This window comes from Danio rerio, chromosome 6 (assembly GCF_052040795.2).
Source record: "Danio rerio strain M-AB ecotype USA chromosome 6, GRCz13ab, whole genome shotgun sequence".
NCBI lineage: Eukaryota > Metazoa > Chordata > Actinopteri > Cypriniformes > Danionidae > Danio > Danio rerio.
The window spans coordinates 23,765,134-23,788,929 of NC_141026.1; the positions used below are offsets into that span (position 1 = coordinate 23,765,134).

At 38.0% G+C, this 23,796-nt stretch overlaps 2 protein-coding genes across 14 annotated transcripts in view; one reads left to right on the top strand and one right to left on the bottom strand.

The window, feature by feature from the left end:
* Positions 1-9,995, bottom strand: part of rptor (regulatory associated protein of MTOR, complex 1) — a 236,070-nt gene extending 226,075 nt beyond the window's left edge. For 8 of the 13 annotated variants that reach the window (XM_087257152.1, XM_087257149.1, XM_087257147.1 and 5 more), the window contains exon 1: positions 9,636-9,995. The gene's annotated coding sequence lies outside the window, so the exon portion shown is untranslated. Of the gene's footprint in view, positions 1-9,536 lie in introns of all 13 variants that reach the window. The other 5 variants (XM_087257151.1, XM_087257150.1, XM_087257146.1 and 2 more) reach the window with 1 other exon arrangement.
* Positions 1-23,796, top strand: part of LOC147836337 (uncharacterized) — a 432,239-nt gene that overhangs the window by 330,357 nt on the left and 78,086 nt on the right. The gene's annotated exons all lie outside the window — the stretch shown is intronic.

Sequence of the window (23,796 nt, forward strand, 5' to 3'; positions counted from 1 at the left end):
AATCACAGCTTCTGGACACTTCAGTCAAGCTCTAAAAGACTTGACCACTAAGGCACGCAGGGCTTTTTATTGTTTTAAAAAAAACCTTTTTAAGTTTAACCCACCCATTAAACTGTGGCTGAAAATATTTGACACCATTGTAAAGCCAGTCCTGCTGTATGGCTGTGAACTCTGGGGACCCACATTTAAATTAAACTATAAATCTTGGGAAAAAACTCCAGTTGAAATCTTTTATCTGGAGTTTTGCAAAAACATCCTCGGAGTTCACAGAAGCACACCTAGCCTTGGTTGCAGAGCAGAACTAGGCAGGTTCCCTCTGCTCTCAGAAATCCAGAAGAGAGCAGGGAAGTTCTGGCTCCATCTGTCAGACTCCAGCCCAGAGAGCTACCATCAGCAAGCCCTCATATATAGAAATGCACATCCGGCCAGCGACCCCATGCACTATCTGGTGGGAAAACACCAACTAAATTCACAAACCCTGTCCCAACATATAAAGACTAAAGAAATAGTAAAGATTACCCAGGAGTATTATAAACTCAATTGGCAAAATAAAGTACAACAAATAAAAAAGTTAGCGTGCTGGTTATGAACTGGCCCCGTATCTGACCAACATTAAGAGCCCCGGTCAGAGAAAGCTGATGAGCCGGTACCGTCTGAGTGGACACAGTCTGAGTGTGGAGACGGGCCGACACAAGCGCAGCTGGAGGAGCCCAGAGCTCAGACTGTGTCCACACTGCCCTGCTGGAGTTGTGGAGGATGAGCTGCATTTCCTCACTCAATGCAGCAAATATCAGAGCATCAGAGAAGCTTACTTCACACAAATGTCTCTGATTCTACCACAATTCCAGCACACCACAAATACGGAGAAACTCCATTATATTTTGGGAGAAAATGAAAAGTGTCTCCACCTAGCAGCACAGTACGTGTCCTCATGCCACCATATGAGTAAAAAAAGGCTGAACCCCCTCATCCCTTATTAAAGCTCTCTGTCCTTACCATTTATTATTATATACTTTTGTTAATCTTTTTTTATTAACTTGTTTATTGTGACAACATATATGTATAATATAACGATATGTATATGTGTTTGTTTATTATTACTTATATTTCTTTTATCTATGTGAATATTCTGTATTTTGTTATTGCTTTGGCAACATTGTGATTTGTTTTACAGTCATGCCAATAAAGCTCTTTGAATTTGAATTTGAATTTGAGAGAGAGAGAGAGAGAGACTAGACACTCAACAGTTTGAAATGTTTTAAGCCATTTAACTTTTTAAAAGGCCTTAAAGGGCACCTAGGTAACCCCTTTTTTTAGATTTAATATAAGTGTTTTGCGTCTCCAGGATGTGTATGTAAGGTTTCAGCTCAAAACACCGATCAGATTTTTCATTATACCTTTTACTAGATCCTGTTTTATACATCTTTTCACCAGGGGGCTGTCTTGTCGTACTGCGCCTTTAAAGGGAGTCCTCCCTGCCTACCTTTTTTTACGTGTCTTTCTGCGTGCCTTAATCTCCTCCCTCGGCTGCGTCAGACAACAGACAGACTTAAAGGAAGAAGATCTCACGTAGCGTTTGTGAGAAATACAACAGTAAGAACCGGAAATACTGCCAAACTGCAGGTCACTTGTTGCTCAACTCGCCACCTCACCTCTCCCTCTCCCTCTCCCTCTCCTCCACACTGTCCCGTGATGACAATCACGCATAAGAATTTGTAGGCATTAAATAAAGGATATTTAATATTTAATACTTGTCTCCTATAAGTCCATTGTTTTTTATGACGGTATAACGGTACTGAAACTGACACCGTTGCTATTTTTAGATCCTGCGGTATACCATAATACCGTATTTCCGCCCAAGCGGAATATATATATATATATATATATATATATATATATATATATATTAGTGCTGTCAATCGATTAAAAAAATTTAACTAATTAATCTCTTAATCAATTAATTAAACAGCTGTCTTTTTCTTTTTTTTCCGTGGACATTACGAGCACTGCTCCATTTGAGCTCTGGCAATCTATGTTTAGCAGGAAAAGCTAGCGTAGAGTGGAGCTCTCAGTAAGGGACCGTCGGAAAAGTGCTTATTTGTTTTTTCGTTTTTTTTTGCTCTGTCTTGCGTGTTTTATTTTAAACACTACTAAATTTCTCTTAAATGAGCACAAACAGTTATTAAAGTAGTCGAATGCTTCATTAAAGATCTGTGCATTCTTACATTTACACCTCTGTTATCAAACAAAACACAATGAGGGATTCATTTGCTGCTCTTCACTAAATAACTATAGTAACTTTAATCCATATGCATATACAATTAAAAGTGAAATAGATTTTATAGCTTTATTTAATTTCTGGATAGGCCATTGATTTTAATAGGCTTAACCTTTTATTTTATTGTCAATATTTTCTAATGTTTGCTATGTATTCTATCATTTGAAGCTATTTGTTGTCCCATATTTTTTTTACATCCCAACGTTGACAGATTGCTAATCAATAAATAGCTATAGTGCTACTAGTTAGTTTTAACGTCAGCCAATGTAATGGAACGGCATAGATGTTATGGAAAATAGTAACAATAATGTAAGTACCCCCATCATTCCTTCCTCAAGCAAATGTGTAAATATTAGATCTATTCAGCAATAACGCTAATTGCATTGGCATATTTATCTGATGTTTTCCCAGCTTGTAGTAGTTGATCAAAAAGCTATTTAGTTTCTTATGACTACACTAGCAGTGAAATTTAATGCGATGTGACGGGCTTGATCATAATCCAGGGGCTTGACCAAAGGTTGATCATATTCTCTTCTGAAAAAAGAAGAGTATCTTTTTCAACAAAAAAATGATCACAGTTACAGCCAGCATCCCACAAAAAGCACTTCGAGCCTCATTTTGTGCATATCAAATCGGAAAATCCAAAAAGCCCCACACCATATATTTCTGACTGCTTTGAATGGATAATTTTTTTTTTACCCATTTTTCCATAATAAGATATTATGGTGGGTCTTGAGATTGAATACTTGCCTAGGTGGGTCCCGGAATAAAAAGTTTGGGAATCCCTGCGTTAACGCACTAATTTAGTTCACGCACTTTGACAGCACTAATATATATATATATATATATATATATATATATATATATATATATATATATATATATATATATATATATATGCGTATGCGTGTGTGTGTGTGTGTATACACACACACACACACACACACACACACACACACACACACACACACACAAACAAACAAAACAAAGATATACAATACAAATAAATTAAACCTTTTTAAGCCAATTTAAAATTTAGTTTTACAAGGCCTATCTAAAAAAAGATTTTAGATATTTTATAAAAACAATAAACAACGGAGCAGTTGTGAAATAGTAGGCCCGACAGTGGAAATGCAGCTAATGATGAACAATCAAAGCGCAAATTATTAGGTCATCTGCTTTGACGATGATGAACCTCACTGAGGCACCCTCTCCCCCTTTCAAAAAAAAAAAAACTTCGGATTTACACAAATTCCAGGGGTCACATAATTAAGCGCAGAAAATAAGGAAATTCTTATTAAACAGAAGAATCACAACACACAACCCTGCTAAATGAGATTGAAAATTATAACATTTTTAATAAAGGCATGGAAATGCGTTTATTTGCTGAAATTCATATTAAAATCTGTATTTGATGAACTTTGGGAATATGTTTATTCAATATATCAAAACACTTTTTAACGCCCCAAAGGCTCAAATATTCACTAATAGAGTATTGTCAGATGCCTTCTCCTTCCACAGAGGTTGCAGACAGGGATGCCCAGCTCACCTGGTTTATTTGCAATTGCTATTGAGCCATTAGCTATAGCCATTCGCTCAGATCCTTCAATTTTGTGTATAACTTATAGCATAGAGGACCATAAACTGTCGATTTGCAGATGATCTTTTACTATTCCTAACTAACCCAATTCAGTCTTTTCCCCCACTATTTCAGTGTCTAAATGAATACAGTGCAGTATATCTGGCTATTATTTAAATTACTTAAAAAGTGAGGTTCCATTTTATCTAATTAATATAATAAACAAGGATATTGGAATTCTTTCTGGATCTCTAAAATGTGGGCCAATTATTTTTAGGTATTTGGGTATTTACAATAGTAGCTCGTTGGATATAGTTTATCACCAGGGCTTGACATTAACTTTTTTGATCACCAGCCACTGTGGCTAGTAGATTTCCAAAATTACTAGCCACTCGCCATTTTTGCTAGCCAACCTTTTCTTGTTGGGAAATATATTTATATGCATAAATTTGACTTTGACATGCTAAGATGACTTGATTTAGATGTTGTGTTGTCCACAACATGCCTCCTCATTCATTTAACTTCTTGTGTGTGATGTGTATTAGCTTGCTCAGTGTGCATGAGCAAATGGGTTGTCGCAATGCAATTAGTTTTTATTTCACATGACTTTTTATGGCTCATAATTAAGGATTTACCAAATTTATCTCTGATCACACCAAATAAGTATTTCTTAGCCACAGTATTTAATGTGTCAAAACAAGGAAAATATAGCGTTATAGGTGCACTTTTTAATTCAACAAAACTTTTCTTAAATAAAAAACATTACATGTAAAAAAATAAGTATTGTCATGTATCTAAAATATGCACAGTAATCTTTCCTGGCTAAAAGTCCCAGATCAGCTGTTAACTACAAACGGGGAGTAATCTCGATTAAAGCTAATTTTTTGTAAAAAAAAATATGATTAAACCATAGTAACAAAACTAACTGAGCAAAAGAAAGAAGGTGAAACATACTGTGTGTGATAATGAAAGGATGATCACATGCACATAGCCCTGTTAATCTGTTTAAAGAATATTTAAAATAAAAGCAGTGACTGCTGCTGCTTACAAAAGTATGTGTTTTTTTTTTTTATCTTGAGGCTTGAGCTCTCGAAAGCAACAGGACTGAGGGTGCATGATCATCGCACTTTGTCTAATCTATTTCAAAGGGAAACAATCGCACAGAGTTTTGTTCCAACACTAGTCAAACACACCTGCTTATAGATATTTAGTGATCTTAAAGACACTGATTAGCATGTTCAGGTGTGTTTGATTAGTATTGCAGGTAAACTGTGCAGGACACCGGCCCTCCAGGACCGAGATTGCCCACCCCTGCTCTAGACGTAGGATTCACGCGAGTAAATGGGAGCAAGCGCTTTTTAACAGTCGTGCACATCACATCACCTGTGTGTGCGAGTGATCATCCTCTCGTTTGGTATTTACCTTCTTTTTTGTTGTTTTGCTCGCGCGAACACAGTTATTTTTGTCAGTCATGCTGCTTCTCGATTCTAAGATCACATTTGCACGAATACTGGGCCATGCTTATTGTCAAACCCTGCTTTTAAGAATACTACAATTTAAAAATGATTTCCAACCAGCCAAAGTGGCTAGTAGAGGTGTCTGTCTAACCCGCCAGAGCTGAAATCTACCCGCATTTGGCGGGTTGGCGGGTGTTAATGTAAAGCCCTGTTTATCACGATAATTATGTAAGGTTGCTGAACCAAAGTAAAACTGACCTTCAGAGGTGAATAGATTTGCCTTTATCAATAATTGGTAGAATTAATACAATAAAAATAAACATACTCCCTAAATTCATTTACTTATTATATAGTATCCCTTTTAAAATTCCTAAGTATTTCTTTAAAGATCTTGACAAAGCCATATCTACATTTTTATGGCATAAGAAAACTCCAAGGGTAAGTTTAACCATGCTCCTGACACCATATGCTAAAGGCAGACCAAATTTTAGATTTTATTTTCTAGCAACACAGTTTCGCTCATTGTGAATCTGGCTGCACCCAAAGACCAGTGATGTGAGATGGGTTTCAATAGAGCACAATGAAATGAAAACTACCCCAGTATCAGTTATTACCTTTATGGGCACTAGGAAAAAGCTTTATATGATAAAAATAAAAAAACCTGTTCTCAAAATTGACTCTTGTCTCTATCAGTTATTAAAAGCCGCACCTAGTTAAGATGACAGGGAGCTTCTGTGAGAAATACAAACGGCTGAATTTTAAGGAAGACGCAATGAAAAGTACACGTTTGCAAACCCACCTAAGGTTACAAACAATAACGCCGATGAGAGCGATCATGTGGTGAATGTTGATCTTGTGTTGAGCCCAATGAGCCTTAAGCTATATTTATACTTGCCAGGCCCCGAATCGAGCACCTCCGCTGACTGCACTCGCACCTCGTGAAACGGGCTAAGCTTTTAAACACACCGCGTTCGTCTTTGTGATATTCTTTAAAACAACAGGGGGCTGTCAAAAGAAACTGACCTTAAAATCAGACGGATGAACAGAGAAGTAGAAAGTTTCCGAAACTACATCATATCATTAATTTCATTCAGTATTTTAAGGCTAACTGTTTTTATTGTTTTTATAAATTATTTTAATGCTTATAAGGATTTTTATAACAATTCAAGATTTTTTTTAAATCAAACTTTGATGCATCACTTGCTTTTGTTCATAGCTCGGACAGTTTTAGCTATTAAAGTTTATTCAAATATTAATGACAACAGAACGTGGGCTGCTCTACAAATACATTTTAAATTTGGCAAGAATAAAAGCAACATAAAAGAGCACACTTACTTAAAAATACAGATGTTTTTATCAGATTTTAGCCCACTCCACAATTCAAACATTACTGTTTGGCTAGTTTCTGTCCTTTATCATGCTAAAAAGGCAATAATAGTAAAACATGCCTGACGATTATAACCAATAAAGCCTAGAGAAACAGCATCAGTTTATTGTAAAAGAATATGTTCAAAAATTCCTTTCCAGTTATCAAACTAATAATCTGCTCCTTAAATATAGTTTTGTAATTATTAAATTGTTTTAAATTCATAATTGTGTATATATACATCAGTGTAAAATCTATGGCTGGTGGAAAAACTTATTCTGTGATTGTGTACCTGGCTCACTTTTGCCATGGCCTCTTTTGTTTTTTAAAAACTTATCCTTCAGGTTTTTCCAAACCTTTTAACAAAAACGTTCTCTTTTCCCACGGCTGTTGCTATTTCTAGCCAAGAATTTTTGAACATCTGATTATCTCTATGATCAGGGATCATAAAGATGTCTATACAGTCGTGCACTCAAGCAAACAAGCGGACGCGGAGTATAAACCAGGCTTTACATCTAAAAATAGAGCAAGGGTGTTTCTTTGGTGACATCGCTTTGACTCACACACTTAAAAAAGGCGGATGCGAAACAACAAACTGAGAATATGGTAGCGCGCACTTGTCAATCAAAATTGGTGGGCGGGAGGACCTGACTCCTACGTCAAGTTGCGGTCAATCTAAAAACTGCTCCAATTAGTCCACTGTTTTTATGTTGTTAAATTAAAAAAAGGACTGGGTGTGTTTATATCACCCCAATATGATGGTATATAAACTATAACTGCACACGTCTGTCCCAACAGTATGAAAAGTAGATTTTTTACCATAGGTGCCTTTTAAATTTTTTTTATATAGATTATTTTATCAAGATATAACATTATTGTTTTGAGCCTACAAAAGTGGACAAGTAATTGGTAAAGTTTTGTCTTTCTGTAGTATACAGATTTTGTATTATCTCCAAAATACATTTTAAAAAAAGTAAAAAGCCGCTCAAGGCATCAACAGAGCTGTCAAGCGAGCACTCTTGCCCGGTCTCTCACACACATACAGGCATCTAATGCGCACGCATCACGCACAAACACATTTGTTAAACTTGACAAAAACTCTCGAAAACCTTTACTGGCTGCTGTGTCTTTAATATGGTGAAAAGAATATTATGCGATATTGCAGCAAAGAAGTCACTTATAAATTAAAACTTTATTTTATTTTATGCAACAGCCTTGCATTTAAAAGAGAAACATAAGGGTGATCATAAGCAAAAAGACCCCTCACCTATAAGGTGTTTTATGAAATAGCCTATCCTAAACTGACCAGCTATACGTTTTCTTTCAATTATTTAATTTTTTGGCACATGTACTCGTGTGCGATCGGATAACTAGTGTAATGACAGCATGCCATCTTTAACAGACCCCGGCAAAGTCCTCCTCTCCTTTCACTCCGCCCCGAAGCCTCGGCTGGCCCTCTTTGGCCCAAGGTTTTCGGCAGGCTGAAAAAGGCTGGCCAGTGGCCCGAGAAAGCCCCGAGAAAGCCCGATTAGGCCCCGGAAGTGACAGTGGAAACGCAACTGGCCTTGGCTCACCCTGGCTTACTTGTTTTAGGCGCGATAGTGGAAACGCAGCTATTGAGTGTGCATGCTCCTCATTCTGGTGCATAGAGACAAGTATTTTTTTCTGCATTTAGCTCTCCTTCTCTTTTGCCGTGTGCTGCTTCCTTTTCGTTTCCCCATGGGTTCTCCTCATTCAGTGTGGTCTGGATCATTTTAGGCGCAATGGTTTATTGCGGCATGCAATCTTTATTACGCGGATTAAATACAGTCGGGATGAAGTGCAGAGGACCTGACTAGAATGAATAGACACACAGCAAACCTGCTGCTTCAGACAAGCACATGCTGGTTAGGGTTTTTCTTTTTCATCACAGCCTACATACTGTTTCAGCCATGTAATTTTGGTGATAAAAATCTTGCATAAAAATCTTTTTTGGCTGCACTGTCATAGCAACATAGCAACCACCCACCAACTGCTGTGTTTCCTTTCAACTGACTTCTGAATCCCAGTGCATCCACACTGGATTCCTAAAACCAATATTTAAGTCCATCACTGAACTTTAGCTATAAGTTTTTGCTGTTGTGCCAAACGCATATCAAACTCTGACCCCAAAAACGATGTACTGAGCAGTGACCTGTTGATGTAACATTTCTTTGATTTCGACAAACCTCTTGTTTTAAAAACCAGGTGTTACATTTAATTTATTATTATTTTTTAGTTGTAGGCAAACCTCTAACTCCTATGTTGTGACAGTTTGTTTCTAAGATAATGAACTGTGGGTTGCTGTCAGAAGAAAGCAAAAATAATAAAAAATTAAAATGAATAAACACTTGAAAAATGTTAGTCTGCATGTAATGAGTCTATATAATTTGAGTTTCACTTTCTGAATCGAAAGTAATACATTAGTTTAGGTGAAAATTGATGTCATTAACTACAGGCTTATTACCTGCAAATTATTAAGATAATAACTGTTCATCAGTTGTTATAACGTATATTATTCTGTATTCCTAATCCTACCCAAAACCTAAACCTAACTTCTACCTTAACTATTAACAAACAGCTAATTAGTAGTTTATCAAGCTAGTAATGTTGGTTAATGGTTTGCTTTTACAGTAAATTGTGACCTAAAGTAATGGTATGCACCTGTGACACACACACGTAATAGATAGAAAGACATAGACTAGACTAGACAATACTATACTATACTATACGTACACAGAAACTGACGTTACAACTACAACACACACACACACACACACACACACACACACACACACACACACACACACACACACACACACACACACTATAACTTACATTTAGGGGACCGAGACCACAGTGTCAAAGAACAACTTTTGGTATTTTGCACAATGTCGAAATGCTGAGGGGTTTTGTAAATTGTACGAGTAACGCTACCTCCAAAATAAATAGTCCTCCAAAGCTCGAGCTGTAGATCCGTTGCCTCTGCGGGTGATTACACAAATCAGTCTGTACAGGGCCTGCAGGCGCAGGGTGACAGGGGTATCTGCGCTGGTCTGCGTTTTGATGTGTGGTTAGGCGAAGCGGCCCATCGTCATGTCCCTTAAAATGCAATCTGCTTGAATCAGGGCAGGCACGAAATACCTTAATCCACTGATTTATTTGTGTGCACTGTCTGTCGTCCTCGATGATGATCAACACAGTGAAACCTAAGATGTTAATTTGACTTTCAGGCGAGATAAGTGTTTTTTAACACTTGCGCAAGGGCGCAGCCATTTTGGAGTAAACCCAGAATGCACCGTGCTAGTGACGTACAATTGTATACGTCACTGTTGGTTATTATGATTAGGGTAATCAATATTAAGACTTTACAATACGAATATATTAATCATAACAACGGATGACATCAAGTACAATAAACAAATAAAATTAATAATATTATTTAAAAATCAATACTAAGATTTATAAAATGTAGATTTATGCAAATGCAGAAGAGAAGAAGAGATAATAACTAGACTAAGATTAGGACGTACTGGATTAAAACCCACCCTTGCTTTAATGGGCAAAATTTATTAGATAAATGTGATGAGTGTAATACGACAGAAAATGTAGAGCACATCCTTATGAAAGGTAACAATATAAAACAGAAAGGAAAATCTTGAAGGAAATAATGTATCAAAAAATGGAGCTTGTAATGATCATTGGGGGCAGTTGGGAAAATGTGGGAAATTAGCAGGAAATTAAACTTCCTTAGAGTGGACTGGAGCATAGGATATAGATGATGCTTTGTTTTTGTTTTTGTTTGTTTGTTTGTTTGTTTGTTTGTTTGTTTGTTTGTTTGTTATTGAATGTACTTGAACCAATGAATATAAATACGGACAACGCAACAGCACCATTTCCTACTTAACACTTTGAGAGCAAAACCATAGAGCTAATAATATGCCAAAACAATCTGAATTTGAAATTGCGTTAATTGAATTATTGACAATTGTAATTTAATAAAGCTGAATATTTAAATGCTGCAAATTTAAATTTGAACTTTTTAATTTGAATTTCTTAATTTGAATTTGAGTTTCTTAATTTGAATCTGAATTTCTTAATTTGAATTGCATAACTTAAATATTGAACATCTGAATTTTAAGACAACTGAATTTTTCAGGGCTGATTCTTTTTATAGACGTATTTTTAAACTTCAGATTTTTTGTCTTCTGGATTTCTTGCCTGCAGATATTCAGTTTGTAAAAATACTGTTTCAATATTTCAAGATGAAGAAATCCAGAACATCAATTTCAAAATTTTAAATTAAAAAACAGAAATTCAGATCATGAAATTCAGATTCAGAAAGAAAGTAGGTCAGGGGTCATCAACAGGGAAGAGTAGAGGATCACTGAAAAGTCAAACTAAACATTTTGGTCAATCACAGGGCTCTTACACTTTTGCCAAAGTCACATTTAAGAACTTTTTAAGCTTTTTCCAGGTGCATTTTTAAAGTTTCCCAGCATTTTACAACTGCAATAAATGACATATTTATTTATTAAATAAATAAATAAATTTAGCTGATATATGGTCAGCTAAAGTTCTAAAGTACCTTTTAAAAAGGTTTATAATAAACGATTTATTATAAAGCACTTATTTAGGAAGTATTGCAAATGTTGTTGTTGTTTTTTTTTTTTGCTGATTTTTGCAGCCTGTTTGAACTTTTAAGTTCATATTATATCATTACTTAATTTTTTTATACTTGCAGGACTGTTTAAAAAAATAATAATAATAACAAAATATAAATAAAAGGGTGTAAAATTAGATAATAACATTAATAGGTAAAATATTAATAATAATAACAATAATAATAATAACAACAATTTATGTATATAAATTATCTTCCCTGTTGATGACCCCTGACCTAATTTCTGCTGAATCTGAATTTCACAATCTGAATTTCTGGCTTTGAATTTTAGAATATAAAATTTGATGTTCTGAATTTCTTCATCTTGAAAAACTTGAAACAGTATTTTGTGCAAACTCGATATCTGCAGTCTAGGAATTTAGAACACAAAAACAGTTTGAAAATGCATCTATACGTCTATGAAAATTCAGCCTTGAAAATATCAGTTGTCTTAAATTTCAGATGTTCAATATTAAAGTTATGAAACTCAAATTCAAAATTCAAAAATTAAAAGTAAGAAATTTATATTCAAATTAAGAAATTCAAATTTAAAAAAAATTAATGGCATTTAAACAAATCTGATTTATTAAATTACAATTGTTAATAATTATAATTAACACAATTCAAATTCTGATTGTTTTGGCATATTATTAGCTCCATTCAAAACACCTTGTGATGTAAATTGACTTCCCAGAATTCCCTGCATGGCACATAACTTTTTATGCATTTGGTTGACAATAATATGGATCTTTTTAGTTGTTTTACTCATCAGTTATGTACACTAGAGATTTATGTTACATCTAATATTGATAAACAATGTTTATTTCATGACTTTAATTTTATGTGTGTTACCATACTGGTGTTTAGTAGCTGTGTGAATGACACTAGGCACCTTCTATAAGATGATACTCTTTTTTGCTTGTGGGAAAAGTTGATTGTGATGAGCATTGGTTCATAATGTATCTTCCACATCACCTGCATGTGGGTGTGCTAACGTGTCTAACTGTGTAACAAAAGATGTGTAGATGTTGATCATTGAAAATACAGACATGTAATGTTTATAAATGAATAAATATGGTAATTTACCATAAAAATTTAAAATTACTTTTAGGTTTGTACTGTGTTTTTAACGGTAAAGTACTGGCAACCACAGCTGCCGGTTTTTTACTGTAAATTTTATTTATTTATTTTTTACAGTGTAGTGTCGTCCCAAATGGAACACTGAGGTTTTTTTACTAAGCAGAAATTCAAACCGTTTACCTGATGATGTTTGATGATTGCCAAATTAGTGAAATAAATGACCAAACTACCAAATAACACCTGCCATGATTATAACCGCTAACCATTGAGAGGCACTATAATCACTCTCGTAGGAGAATACTGCCTCCACAATCCAAAAAAAAATAAAGTTAACCAACATGAGCACCCGAAAGCATTGCCCCTTCCGCTACATGAGCAAAGCTGCAGTCGTTGAGTGCGTGAAGTGTTCATCATTCCACACTTAATTTTACCGATTGAATGAGTGCATCATCCAGGTAATTATGATACAAAAAGTTATAGAATAGTGCATAAGTAGGCGATTTGGGACACACCTGGGGAGATTAATTATTTTTTTTAATTAGCAAAACAGAGTTTCTTTAAACCTTGATGCTGTTTTCAAAAATATAAAAAGTAAATTAAATTTTTGCTTATTAAGGGATTTGTCCCTTAAGGGCAAAGTTCTTTCTTTCAAAAGCAGAAGGAATTTCTAAATTAATCTATATTGAGTCAACCATATACCTAGATAAAGAAACAGTAAAGTCCATTGATACGATTTTATTTATATATTGAGAAAGAATTGTGTACATCGATTTACCTTATTCGTAAATCTGTTGTTTTAAATTCCCTTAAAAACTGGGACTTTTTGGATTTCTCGTCTCTAAATAAAACTCTTAACATTAATTGGTTAAATTTTTGTTTGACTAAACCTAGTCTCTGAAATTTTATTCCCAATTTTATTTTTTAACCAACTTGGAGGTCTTTTCTATTATTATGTAATTATAGGATTGAGAAATTGCCAGTAAAGCTTTCTGCTTTCTGCTTTCAAGCCTTGTTGGCGTGGAAATTGATCTACATATTTTATTTTACAGTTATTTTATTTGGAACAATCAACGTATTTTGTGAAAATCCAAGAGTATTTTTTGGGTAGGTGGTTTAAAAAGGGGTAGGTTTAGTTTGTCATCTATTTAACACTCAAGTTATATGATGATTATCTGGTACATTTTAACTTTTCTGGGACATTCAAAGAATGTGTTCTTGTTTTCTTATTTAGAGATGTAACTTGGATTCATATGCCCATAATCAGTGGTGGAAAGAGTACTGAAAAATCATACTCAAGAAAAAGTACCATTACTTGCATAAAAATGTAGTGAGAGTAAAGTAAAAGTATCTGCTCAAAATATTACTCAAAGTAGGAGTAAAAAGTAGACCTTTCAAAAGTTCTCAAGAGTAGTGAGTAGTGAGTATTACGCTGTTAAAAGCTGACGCAATTACATGTAATTTGAGTATGTGTGTAAATATAACATTTTGTAATGCATCTAGTCATTGCCCAGCAGGCACACAGCGTCATAGACGTTAATATTAGGTTAGATTTAGGTTGTGGTGTCAGATGACCAAAAATCAACATCTAGGCAGCGTCTAAGGACAACGTTATTTTGATGTCCAATAATGATATCAAATGATGTTGCTATTCGGTCAATACTCAAGTAAGTAAAGTAAAGAACCTTTATTGTCATTGTAGTCATACAGCGAAATTTGTTTGGTTACTGTAATTAAGTAGTTGTTCTCAGAAATTGTAATTTACTAAGTAGTTTTAAAAATGTGTACTTTTACTTTTCCTTGAGTACATTTTTAGTGCAGAATCTGTACTTTTACTCCACTACTTTCCTTCAACCTGCAGTCACTACTTTTTTTTTAAGTTCATGGGAATTAGAAAAATCAGTTCAGTAATTCCTGTCCAATCAAATCACACATAGAAGGTAAATTGCATCATAATGAACTACTTCATCACATGTGCACTTTACATTGCAGCAAACTGTTTGGAAGCATTAAAAGTGTCCAAGAAGATGTTTAAAATCTTTACACGAATTGACCCAGAGACTGTTTAGATCAGGGATGCTCAAACATAGTCATGGAGGGTCGATTTCCTGCAGATTTTAGCTCCAACTTGCCTCAACACACCTGCACGGATGTTTCTAGAAAGCCTAGTATAAGATTGATTAGCTAGCCAAGGTGCGTCTATTTGGGATTGGAACTAAACTTTGCAGGACACCGGCCCTCCAGGACCGAGTATGGGAACCCCTGGTTTAGATGTATGTCACTGATAAGAAGATGATGGATATTTACTGTATGAAGACCGAAATGGCCTTAAACACCCAGCAGGCACAAGAGGTCAACATGCCAGCAGATTGAAATTGTAACCTAAAGTCGTGGAGATACTGCATTTTGTTTGGAAATTAAAATCGGGTTTACATCAGAACTCAACGTCAGCCCGATGTCAATGTCCAACGTAAAACCAACTAAATATCAACGTCTAATGATGTTACAGCTTGACGTTGTGTTGACTTTACCACTATGACATCTATCAGACATTGAATTTTGGTTGCCATAACTGATGAATAAATGTCAGTATTTGAAATCAATAGGATGTTGGTTTAAAGGGCACATAGTTTACCCCTTTTTTAAGATTTAATATTACTATTATGGTTCTTCTAAGTTTGCCAGTTTAGGTTCAGATCAAAACAGTTCAGATTTTTTTTATTATAATGTGTTCAAAAGTGTTATTTTGGGGATGTGTACACAGGTTGCTGTTTTAGGGGCCTGTTGCTTAACATGAAAATAAGTTTCGACTTTCCGGCCAACGTAACAAGGGGGCGGAGCCAAGAGCTCCCTTGCTCTGTGTTTGGCAACAGACAGGCAGACAGAGAGAAGCAGTGTGAGTGAGAGGATCAGCATTCAGCTGTACATGTATGACTCGGACACAGACCAAGCAGAGAGAATAAAATCATTTGTGCCTTTGTATAGTTTTACAGGCAACTGTTACAGCCAACTGCAAGATTAAAGTTCCGAGCTTGTACACAGAGACCAATAACCACGCACACTAAATTAACTTTGACTGAGGTTGTGCTGTCTTCGCTATATGTGCTAAATATATCTTTACAGCCAGATAAACTCTTCCTTGACATCAAAACTCTGAAGACGATAACTCCTTGTCCACAGGTTTATTGATATTCCAAAGAAAGGTAAAACTGAATTGCACAAAAGGCATAATCAACACTAAGCATGTTGTTAAGATGTATACATTTGCAAATAAGTAAATAAATGAATGTCTTCAAGGCTTTATGTGTTTTCTCTTAAACACACATTCTCTTAAATGTAATATAATCATGTTAAACACACACACATATCTTAAATCACCTTTTAACTATACTGAATTGCATGAACTTTCAATGAACTAGTCAGAGATTACACTCAAAATGTCCCTTAACCATAGTGAAGCAGACAGAAAAGAATAGACTTCTAATAATAACTATATAAAAATGACCCAAAGCATCTGGAATAATAGACATCGATTAAAACAGTCAATACATACCCACGATGCTTAAACAAACACAAGATGAATGCAAACGTTAAAGAATTAACTCAGGATTGTTAGACTGTGCTGCTCTGTGCAACATACTTGCTAACTTCCTCATCAGTGCTCACATGGTATGACTCTGTTCTGAAACCTAAGATTCTTAAAGGGGCCACGTCGAAATAATGAAAAACATACATATTCACTACCAAACATTGTGATAACAACACACTCCCCGCCTGATGTTAATAAACATCACCAGATAATTCTAACTTATCTTACTACCTCTGTAACAGGCCTAAGAAAAAGAGTGGAACCTCCAGGTTTAATGACCTTAACCTCAACCTGACGCACTTTCCCATCTTTGCTAAGGAATGATTGTGTTACCAGTCCAAGAGGCCATTCATTCCGTGGTACTTGGCTGTTCTTAAGGAGGACAACGCTTCCTGTACTGACATTTGGATGAACGGACTGCCATTTCCTGTGTGGTTGTAGGGTTGGAAGGAATTGCTTACGCCATCTGTCCCAGAATGTGTTGGAAAGGTGTTGAACTTGCCGCCACTGGCACTTGTACAAGTCGGTAACTCCAAACTTGCCTGTAGGTGCAGCAACAAAGTTCACATTTTGTGTTAGGAGAGCTGCTGGTCTGAGTATGAATGACTCATGCGGGTCTGTTGTCACAGGAACAAGAGGCCTGGCATTGATAATAGCTGTTACCTTTGCCATGAAGGTCACCAGCACCTCATGGGTAAGTTTGTCTTTCAACTGGAGAAACATGGAATCAAGAATTCTCCTTGCCAGACCAATCATTCTTTCCCATGATCCACCACAATGGGAAGCATGCGGAGGATTAAAGGTCTTTGTACAACCTTGATCTGACAGATACGTCTTTACAACTTTGCTTTCAATGTTTGAAGGTATCTGTAGCTCTTTACATGCACCTACAAAGATCGTCCCATGATCGGAGCGAATATGTTTGACAGGTCCATGCACAGCAAGTAAACGTCTAAGAGCATTGATGAAACTGGATGTGTCGAGAATCAATAACTTCTATATGAACAGCTCTTATGCTCACGCATGTAAAATATACAACTCACCTCTTGCTGTATAGGAGACCATCTCTTGTCCAACGGGAGGAGACATTCCAAGGGCCAAACACATTCAGTCCAACGTTGGTAAAAGGAGGGTCTGTTGAGAGCCGTTCTGCTGGAAGCCATTTTTTGTATGCTGAGTGGAGGTCTGAGCCGTCTGCAAGTTATGCATTGGTGTATGATGCTGCTCACCCATCGTTTTTCACCAACTATCCAAAAACCAGCTGCATGGACTGCTCCTTCCGTAAAGTGACGACCTTTATGGTGAACACGCTCATGGTGTTATCTAATAATTAAAGTGGCAATGCGACTCTTGCCGGGAATTAACAAAGGAGTCTTCTCACTCTGATTAAGACTTGAAAGGTGAAGACATCCTCCAACCCTCAGAAGACCTTGCTGATCAAAGAATGGATTCAGAGTATGGAGAGGACTGCTCTTTGGTATCCTCTCTTGCCGTTTAATGCATTCAGTCTCAAGACTGTAAGCCTCTTCTTGTACTGCTGGGAGGATGATGTTTATAACTCTATAAGATTCTTCCATTGTGAATTCTTTGCATTAGTGCCAGCCTTTACAAGAACCGTTTTCCTTTTCTGTTGTTTTTAAAATGATGAGCTATGTGGATAAGGCAAGTAATGGCACCTGTTAATGAATTCCAAGGGGAAAATTTGGCGTACTGTTCAAAACCAAGCTGCTTGGTTAATGCTGTGGTGGTAAATGTGGACACTAGAGGACGCACATCAGGATCTGAACTTGGATTAACTAGATTGAAAGTGTTCTGAGTATCTGGTCCTTGCGTGAGCAGGAATTTGGGTCCACTTAAACAGTTGGTTTTTTGTAAGTGGGCTGCAGAAACGAAACGTGTTGCGTGATCTGCTGGGTTTTGTTCAGTAGGAACATATCGCCACTGATCTGGACTAGAAGACCTTCGATACGCTAAATGCGGTTACTCACATAAACATAAAAGCACCTGGTCTCATTACAAATGTACCCAAGAACTACCTTACTGTCCGTGTAGTAGGTTACAGCATCAAATTGTAAGTCCAGGTTTACTGAAATGAAGTCTGCCAACTCAACAGCAACCACTGCCGCACAAAGTTCAAGTCTTGGCACTGTGTGCTCAGGGCGGGGGGCAAGTTTGGCTTTCCCCATTACAAACCCAATGTGATTCTTTCCTTTATCATCTGTGACTTTTAGATATGACACTGCAGAGATGGCTTTTATTGATGTATCCGCAAAAACACATAGTACTCTTCTCATAGCAAGTGTAAGCCCTGGGAATAGAAAGACTAGCCAGCTATGACAAGGAAACTCTCCACAAGGTCCAAGCTTCCTCAATCTTTTGTGGCAATGGAGCATCCCAGTCACCGCTCACAGCAGTAAGTTCTCTCAGAATAGCCTTGCCTTGAATTGTGCTACAAACCCAAGGGGATCATAGAGTCTGTTAATAATGGATAAGACACCTCGACAGGTGTAAGGTTTTACCTCATCACTGACACTAAATTGAAAGCAATCAGAATGGAGGTCTCAATTTAGACCAAGACTACGCTGCATTGGCAGCATGTCTTCCTCAAAGTCTAGATCTTTCAGATCACTTGCATGGTCTGTCGATGGAAAGGCTTCCATGACTTCTTTGCAGTTTGCTGCTATCTTATGTAGTCTCAAATTGGATTTAGACAGAACCTCTTGTGTCTTTTTTAGCAAACTGATAGTAGCTTCTACTGTAGGCAAAGACTTGAGACCATCATCTACGTAGAAGTCACGCATCACAAATTGCTTGACATCAGAGTCAACATCGATATCGTCAATCTGAACAGACTTATGCAGACAATGTATAGCCACGGCAGGTGAGGGTCTACCCAACTGTTGTTTGATTCCTTCCGTAAACCGATTTTCGATCCAAGATGGCGGCGCGTGCACAACGCGAGGCTCAGGGTCTCTCCAGTTTCTGCATTTTTGCAGTATTATTCCTGCTCATTTCGGGTCTGTTCGTGCAGAACAGTGGTGCCTTTACATCGTACACCCGACAGGAGCTTTTGGATATTGGTTTGTGCATTCCGGACAGTTTTATTAGCAATCTTCAACTCATCCATGAGATCGCCAGAAAACCCGGGGCTGGGCGCCCTGCCCGGCCGGGCGGAAGTGCTCGCAGACCGCACAGAGAATGTAAACAAAGACGGGGAAAGAGCGGCGGGCTAAGAGCTAAGCTAAAGCTAACACCACACCGGCTGTCTTTACCCAGCATTTTTCTCGCCAATGTACTGTCACTGGTGAACAAAATGGATGAGATTCGACTGCGCATCAACCACAGCAAAAGATTATGGAACTGTAACGTCATGATTTTCACAGAAACATGGCTAAACAGCGGGATACCAGACAACGCTGTATCGCTAACGGAGCACCACTCATTCCGAGCGGACAGAACGGCAGATGACTCCGGTAAGACCAGAGGCGGAGGATTATGCATTTATATTAACAAAGCTTGGTGCACAAACTCTGTCGTCGTTGGGAGACATTGCTCTGCTAACCTGGAATTCCTAATGGTTAAATGTAGACCTTTTTATTCATATCCACCATAATATCTGCTGCTTATATTCCTCCCGACGCTGATGCAAAGCTGGCTTTGAACGAACTTCATGCAGCCATCAGCAAACAACAGACTGCTCACCCGGAGGCTGCTTTTATTGTTGCGGGGGATTTTAATCACTCAAACTTAAAGACAGTGCTCCCTAAATTCCATCAAAACATTCTCTGCCACACAAGGGAAACAAAACATTGGACCATGTTTACACAAACATAGCTGAAGCATACGCTGTGACCCCCCTCCCCCACCTAGGTCAGTCAGATCACCTTTCTTTGTTCCTTACCCCCAAATACTCACCCCTCATCGACCGTGTGAAGCCATCAGTGAGGACCATCAAAGTGTGGCCAGCGGGGGTAGACTCCACACTCCAGGACAGGTTTCAACACACAGACTGGGGTATGTTTGCTTCCCAGGCCACACATGGCTCTCACACAGACATTGACAGTTACACTTCCTCTGTTCTGGAATATATCAACACCACCATAGACAGTGTTACAACCCAGAAACAAATCACCACATACCCGAATCAGAAACCATGGATGAACAAGGAGGTGTGCCTCCTGCTGAAGGCACGCAACACTGCCTTCAGATCAGGGGATGCACAGGCCTACAGCACTTCCAGGGCTAATCTGAAGAGGGGCATCAAAAAGGCCAAGCACCGCTACAAGCTTAAGCTAGAGGAGCACTTTTCCAACTCTGATCCTCGGCGCATGTGGCAGGGCATCCAGGCCATCACCAACAACAAACTCAGCCAGTCCACACCCACAGCCACAGACGTCTCCTTCCTGCACGAGCTAAATGACTTTTATGCCGGCTTTGATAGAGACAATAAAGAAACCTACACCAGGATCACTTCCTCCACCGACCACTCACCTATCACACTCACCTCCTCAGAAGTACACACGGCACTGAGTCGTATCAATGAGCGTAAGGCTGCTGGACCAGACGGTATTCCTGGGCGTGTCCTCAAAGTATGTGCAGAACAGCTCGCTGGGGTATTCACAGACATTTTCAACCTGTCGCTCAACCTAGCAGCTGTGCCAACATGCTTTAAAACCACCTCTATTGTGCCAGTGCCCAAACACTCCAGCCCAACATGCCTGAATGACTACCGGCCTGTAGCACTCACACCCATCATCATGAAGTGCTTCGAGCGGTTGGTCCTGGCACATCTAAAAGACTCTCTGCCACCCACACTGGACCCACATCAGTTTGCCTACCGTAGCAACAGGAGCACAGATGATGCAGTCTCTATAGCACTGCACTCTGTACTCACACACCTGGACAATAAAAACACTTATGCACGAATGCTGTTTGTGGACTTCAGCTCAGCATTCAACACTGTCATACCCTCCAAGTTACTGATCAAACTAAGGAACCTGGATATTGACACATCACTCTGCAACTGGATTATGGACTTTCTGACTAACAGACCTCAGAATGTTAGATCAGGTCACATCTGCTCCACCACCGTCACACTCAACACTGGTGTACCACAGGGCTGTGTGCTGAGCCCCTTTCTCTACTCCCTTTTTACCGTTGACTGTAGGCCTGTTAATAGATCCAACACCATCATCACATTTGCAGATGACACCAAAGTGATTGGTCTAATCAGCAACAATGATAAGACGGCCTACAGGGAGGAGATACAGCATCTGGCCACTTGGTGCACCGACAATAATCTGCTCCTTAACACCAAAAAGACCAAGGAGCTCATTGTGGACTTCAGAAAGGGACGAACAGGCTCACATGATCCCATCCACATCAATGGGATGGCCGTTGAGCCTGTCTCATCCTTTAAGTTCCTGGGGACCCACATCTCAAAGGACCTTTCCTGGACCACCAACACCTCCAGCCTGATCAAGAAGGCTCACCAGCGCCTATTCTTCTTAAGGCAACTGAAGAAGAACCAGCTTTCATCAGCCGTCTTGGTGAACTTCTACCACTGCACAATAGAGAGAGTCCTGACAAAATGTGTCACAGTCTGGTATGGAAGCTGCTCTGTTGCTGAGTATAAGGCACTGCAGCGGGTGGTGAAAACTGCCCAACGCATCACAGGGACCACACTGCCAGCCATAGAGGACATCCAGAAGAAACACTGTTTGCGCCGAGCACGCAGTATTCTGAAGGACACCTTTCACCCCGCTCACAGACAGTTTTCTCTACTGCCCTCCGGCAGGCGCTTCAGGCTCCCCCGGACAAAAACCAGCAGACTGAGGAACAGCTTTTTCCCCAGAGCTGTCTCCCTCCTGAACTCTGCCCCACACTGACTCTTTTGCCCCCCACTGACTCTTTTGCCCACCCCCCCCCCAATACACCCCCCACTATCCTCTAACTTAAACTCCTCGCAATAACTGCACTGTTTAACATTTGCACATTTAAAATTTGCACATTCACTGCACCACATTGAACTGTTTACTTATTGAACTGTGCATACCCACTGCATATGGGCATTTGTAATTATGTACACACCCACTATACATATACACTTGTAATCATGCTTATTTATCTGCATACTACTGATTATTAATAGCAACCTGTACATATATTCATATATTGTAACATATACACTTGTAATCATGTTTATCTATCCCTGTACATATATTCATATATTATAACATATACACTTGTAATCATATTATCTTTCTGCACACTACTGATTTTTAATAGCAACCTGCACATATATTCATATATTGTAAATCTGTTCATAGCTTATCCAACCTGTATATAATGTTCATAGTACATCCATCTGTATCACCATAGTTTTCTATAACTGCACTTTATAACTTATTCCTATATCCTGCACTTGCTGCTACTGCACTGCTGGTTAGACCTAAACTGCATTTCGTTGCATTGTACTTGTACATGTGTAATGACAATAAAGTTGAATCTAATCTAATCTAAACCTACATCCATGATTTTCATGAAAGTTGCATCCTGAATTGAAGGAGCCACTTTGGTTCTCTGAAACACATTGTCTCCTAGACAGTCAACATCACAGGGGAATTTAGCTTTCGGATATGTGGGGCAGTGGTTAGCAATTTGAAGGTCTTTGCATGTTTCCTTGACATGGAAAACATTTGGACATGGTTTAAAGAGAGTTGGGCATTCTGGTTCTATAGTGTTTGTGTGGAATGTGCTGATTGTCAGAGGTTTGTGGACATTCCCTAAACATATATTACCTACGATAACCCATCCCAGATCCAATTTCTGTGCATAGGGCAAGTTGTGTGGGCCATTCACCTGTTTACAGACTTTATGGACTCGTATAACATCTCGACCTAAGAGAAGCATGATTGGGGCTTTTGGGTCTAGTTCTGGAATGAAGTGTGCCATGGACTTCAGGTGTGCGTGACTGCAAGCAACATCAGGGGTTGAGATTGTAGTGGTTTTCTTGGTTTTTCTCTTACTAAATCAAACTCAGTCTGGAGGTTATGAATATCAGAAGAATATACTTTATTGTCGACAACAAAGGAGAACTTTCAGGAGACCCCCAGTAGCATCTCTGTCTGAAAAATTCTGTCTCTCTCCTGTTCTGGCCTTACTTAAATACCCTTTTACATCCGTTGTTTTCCTTTGTTCTCCATATATTACACAAGATCCCTCCTAGTTTAACCCCTGACCCCAAATTCCACCTCTGACATCTGTTTCCTGAGACTCCTCAGGCTTTTTTACCACTCTCTTTTCATCCCTTTTTTTATGACCCTTAGTTGTTTCCTCAGGCCATTTCCCCTTTCTAACTCTTCATAACACTTTAATTGTTTTAATGGTATGCAAGTCTACAAGCAGATTATACACATATAATTTGAATATATACATTAACTTCACACTTTAAAGAGTATAAAATCCACCTCATATAATCCCTCCTCTTAAGACTTTAAGTCCTAATATTCTTGCTTTTGGCCCATAGTGCAACTCCATGACCTAGCCCTCAGCCATACTACCTAATGACAAATATATGTCACAGTATTATTACAAATGACCAAATCATATAATTGCACTTTGGAATAACTTACTAATGTTTTGACGAGGACACAGTAAAAGACTTGATTCTATTTTGTTATCATAAAAAGTAATATTTTAAGCATACAAATGGTTATACATTTGCTTCTGGGCGTCATGGTTATTTAACACACTGTAAAGAATAAAAT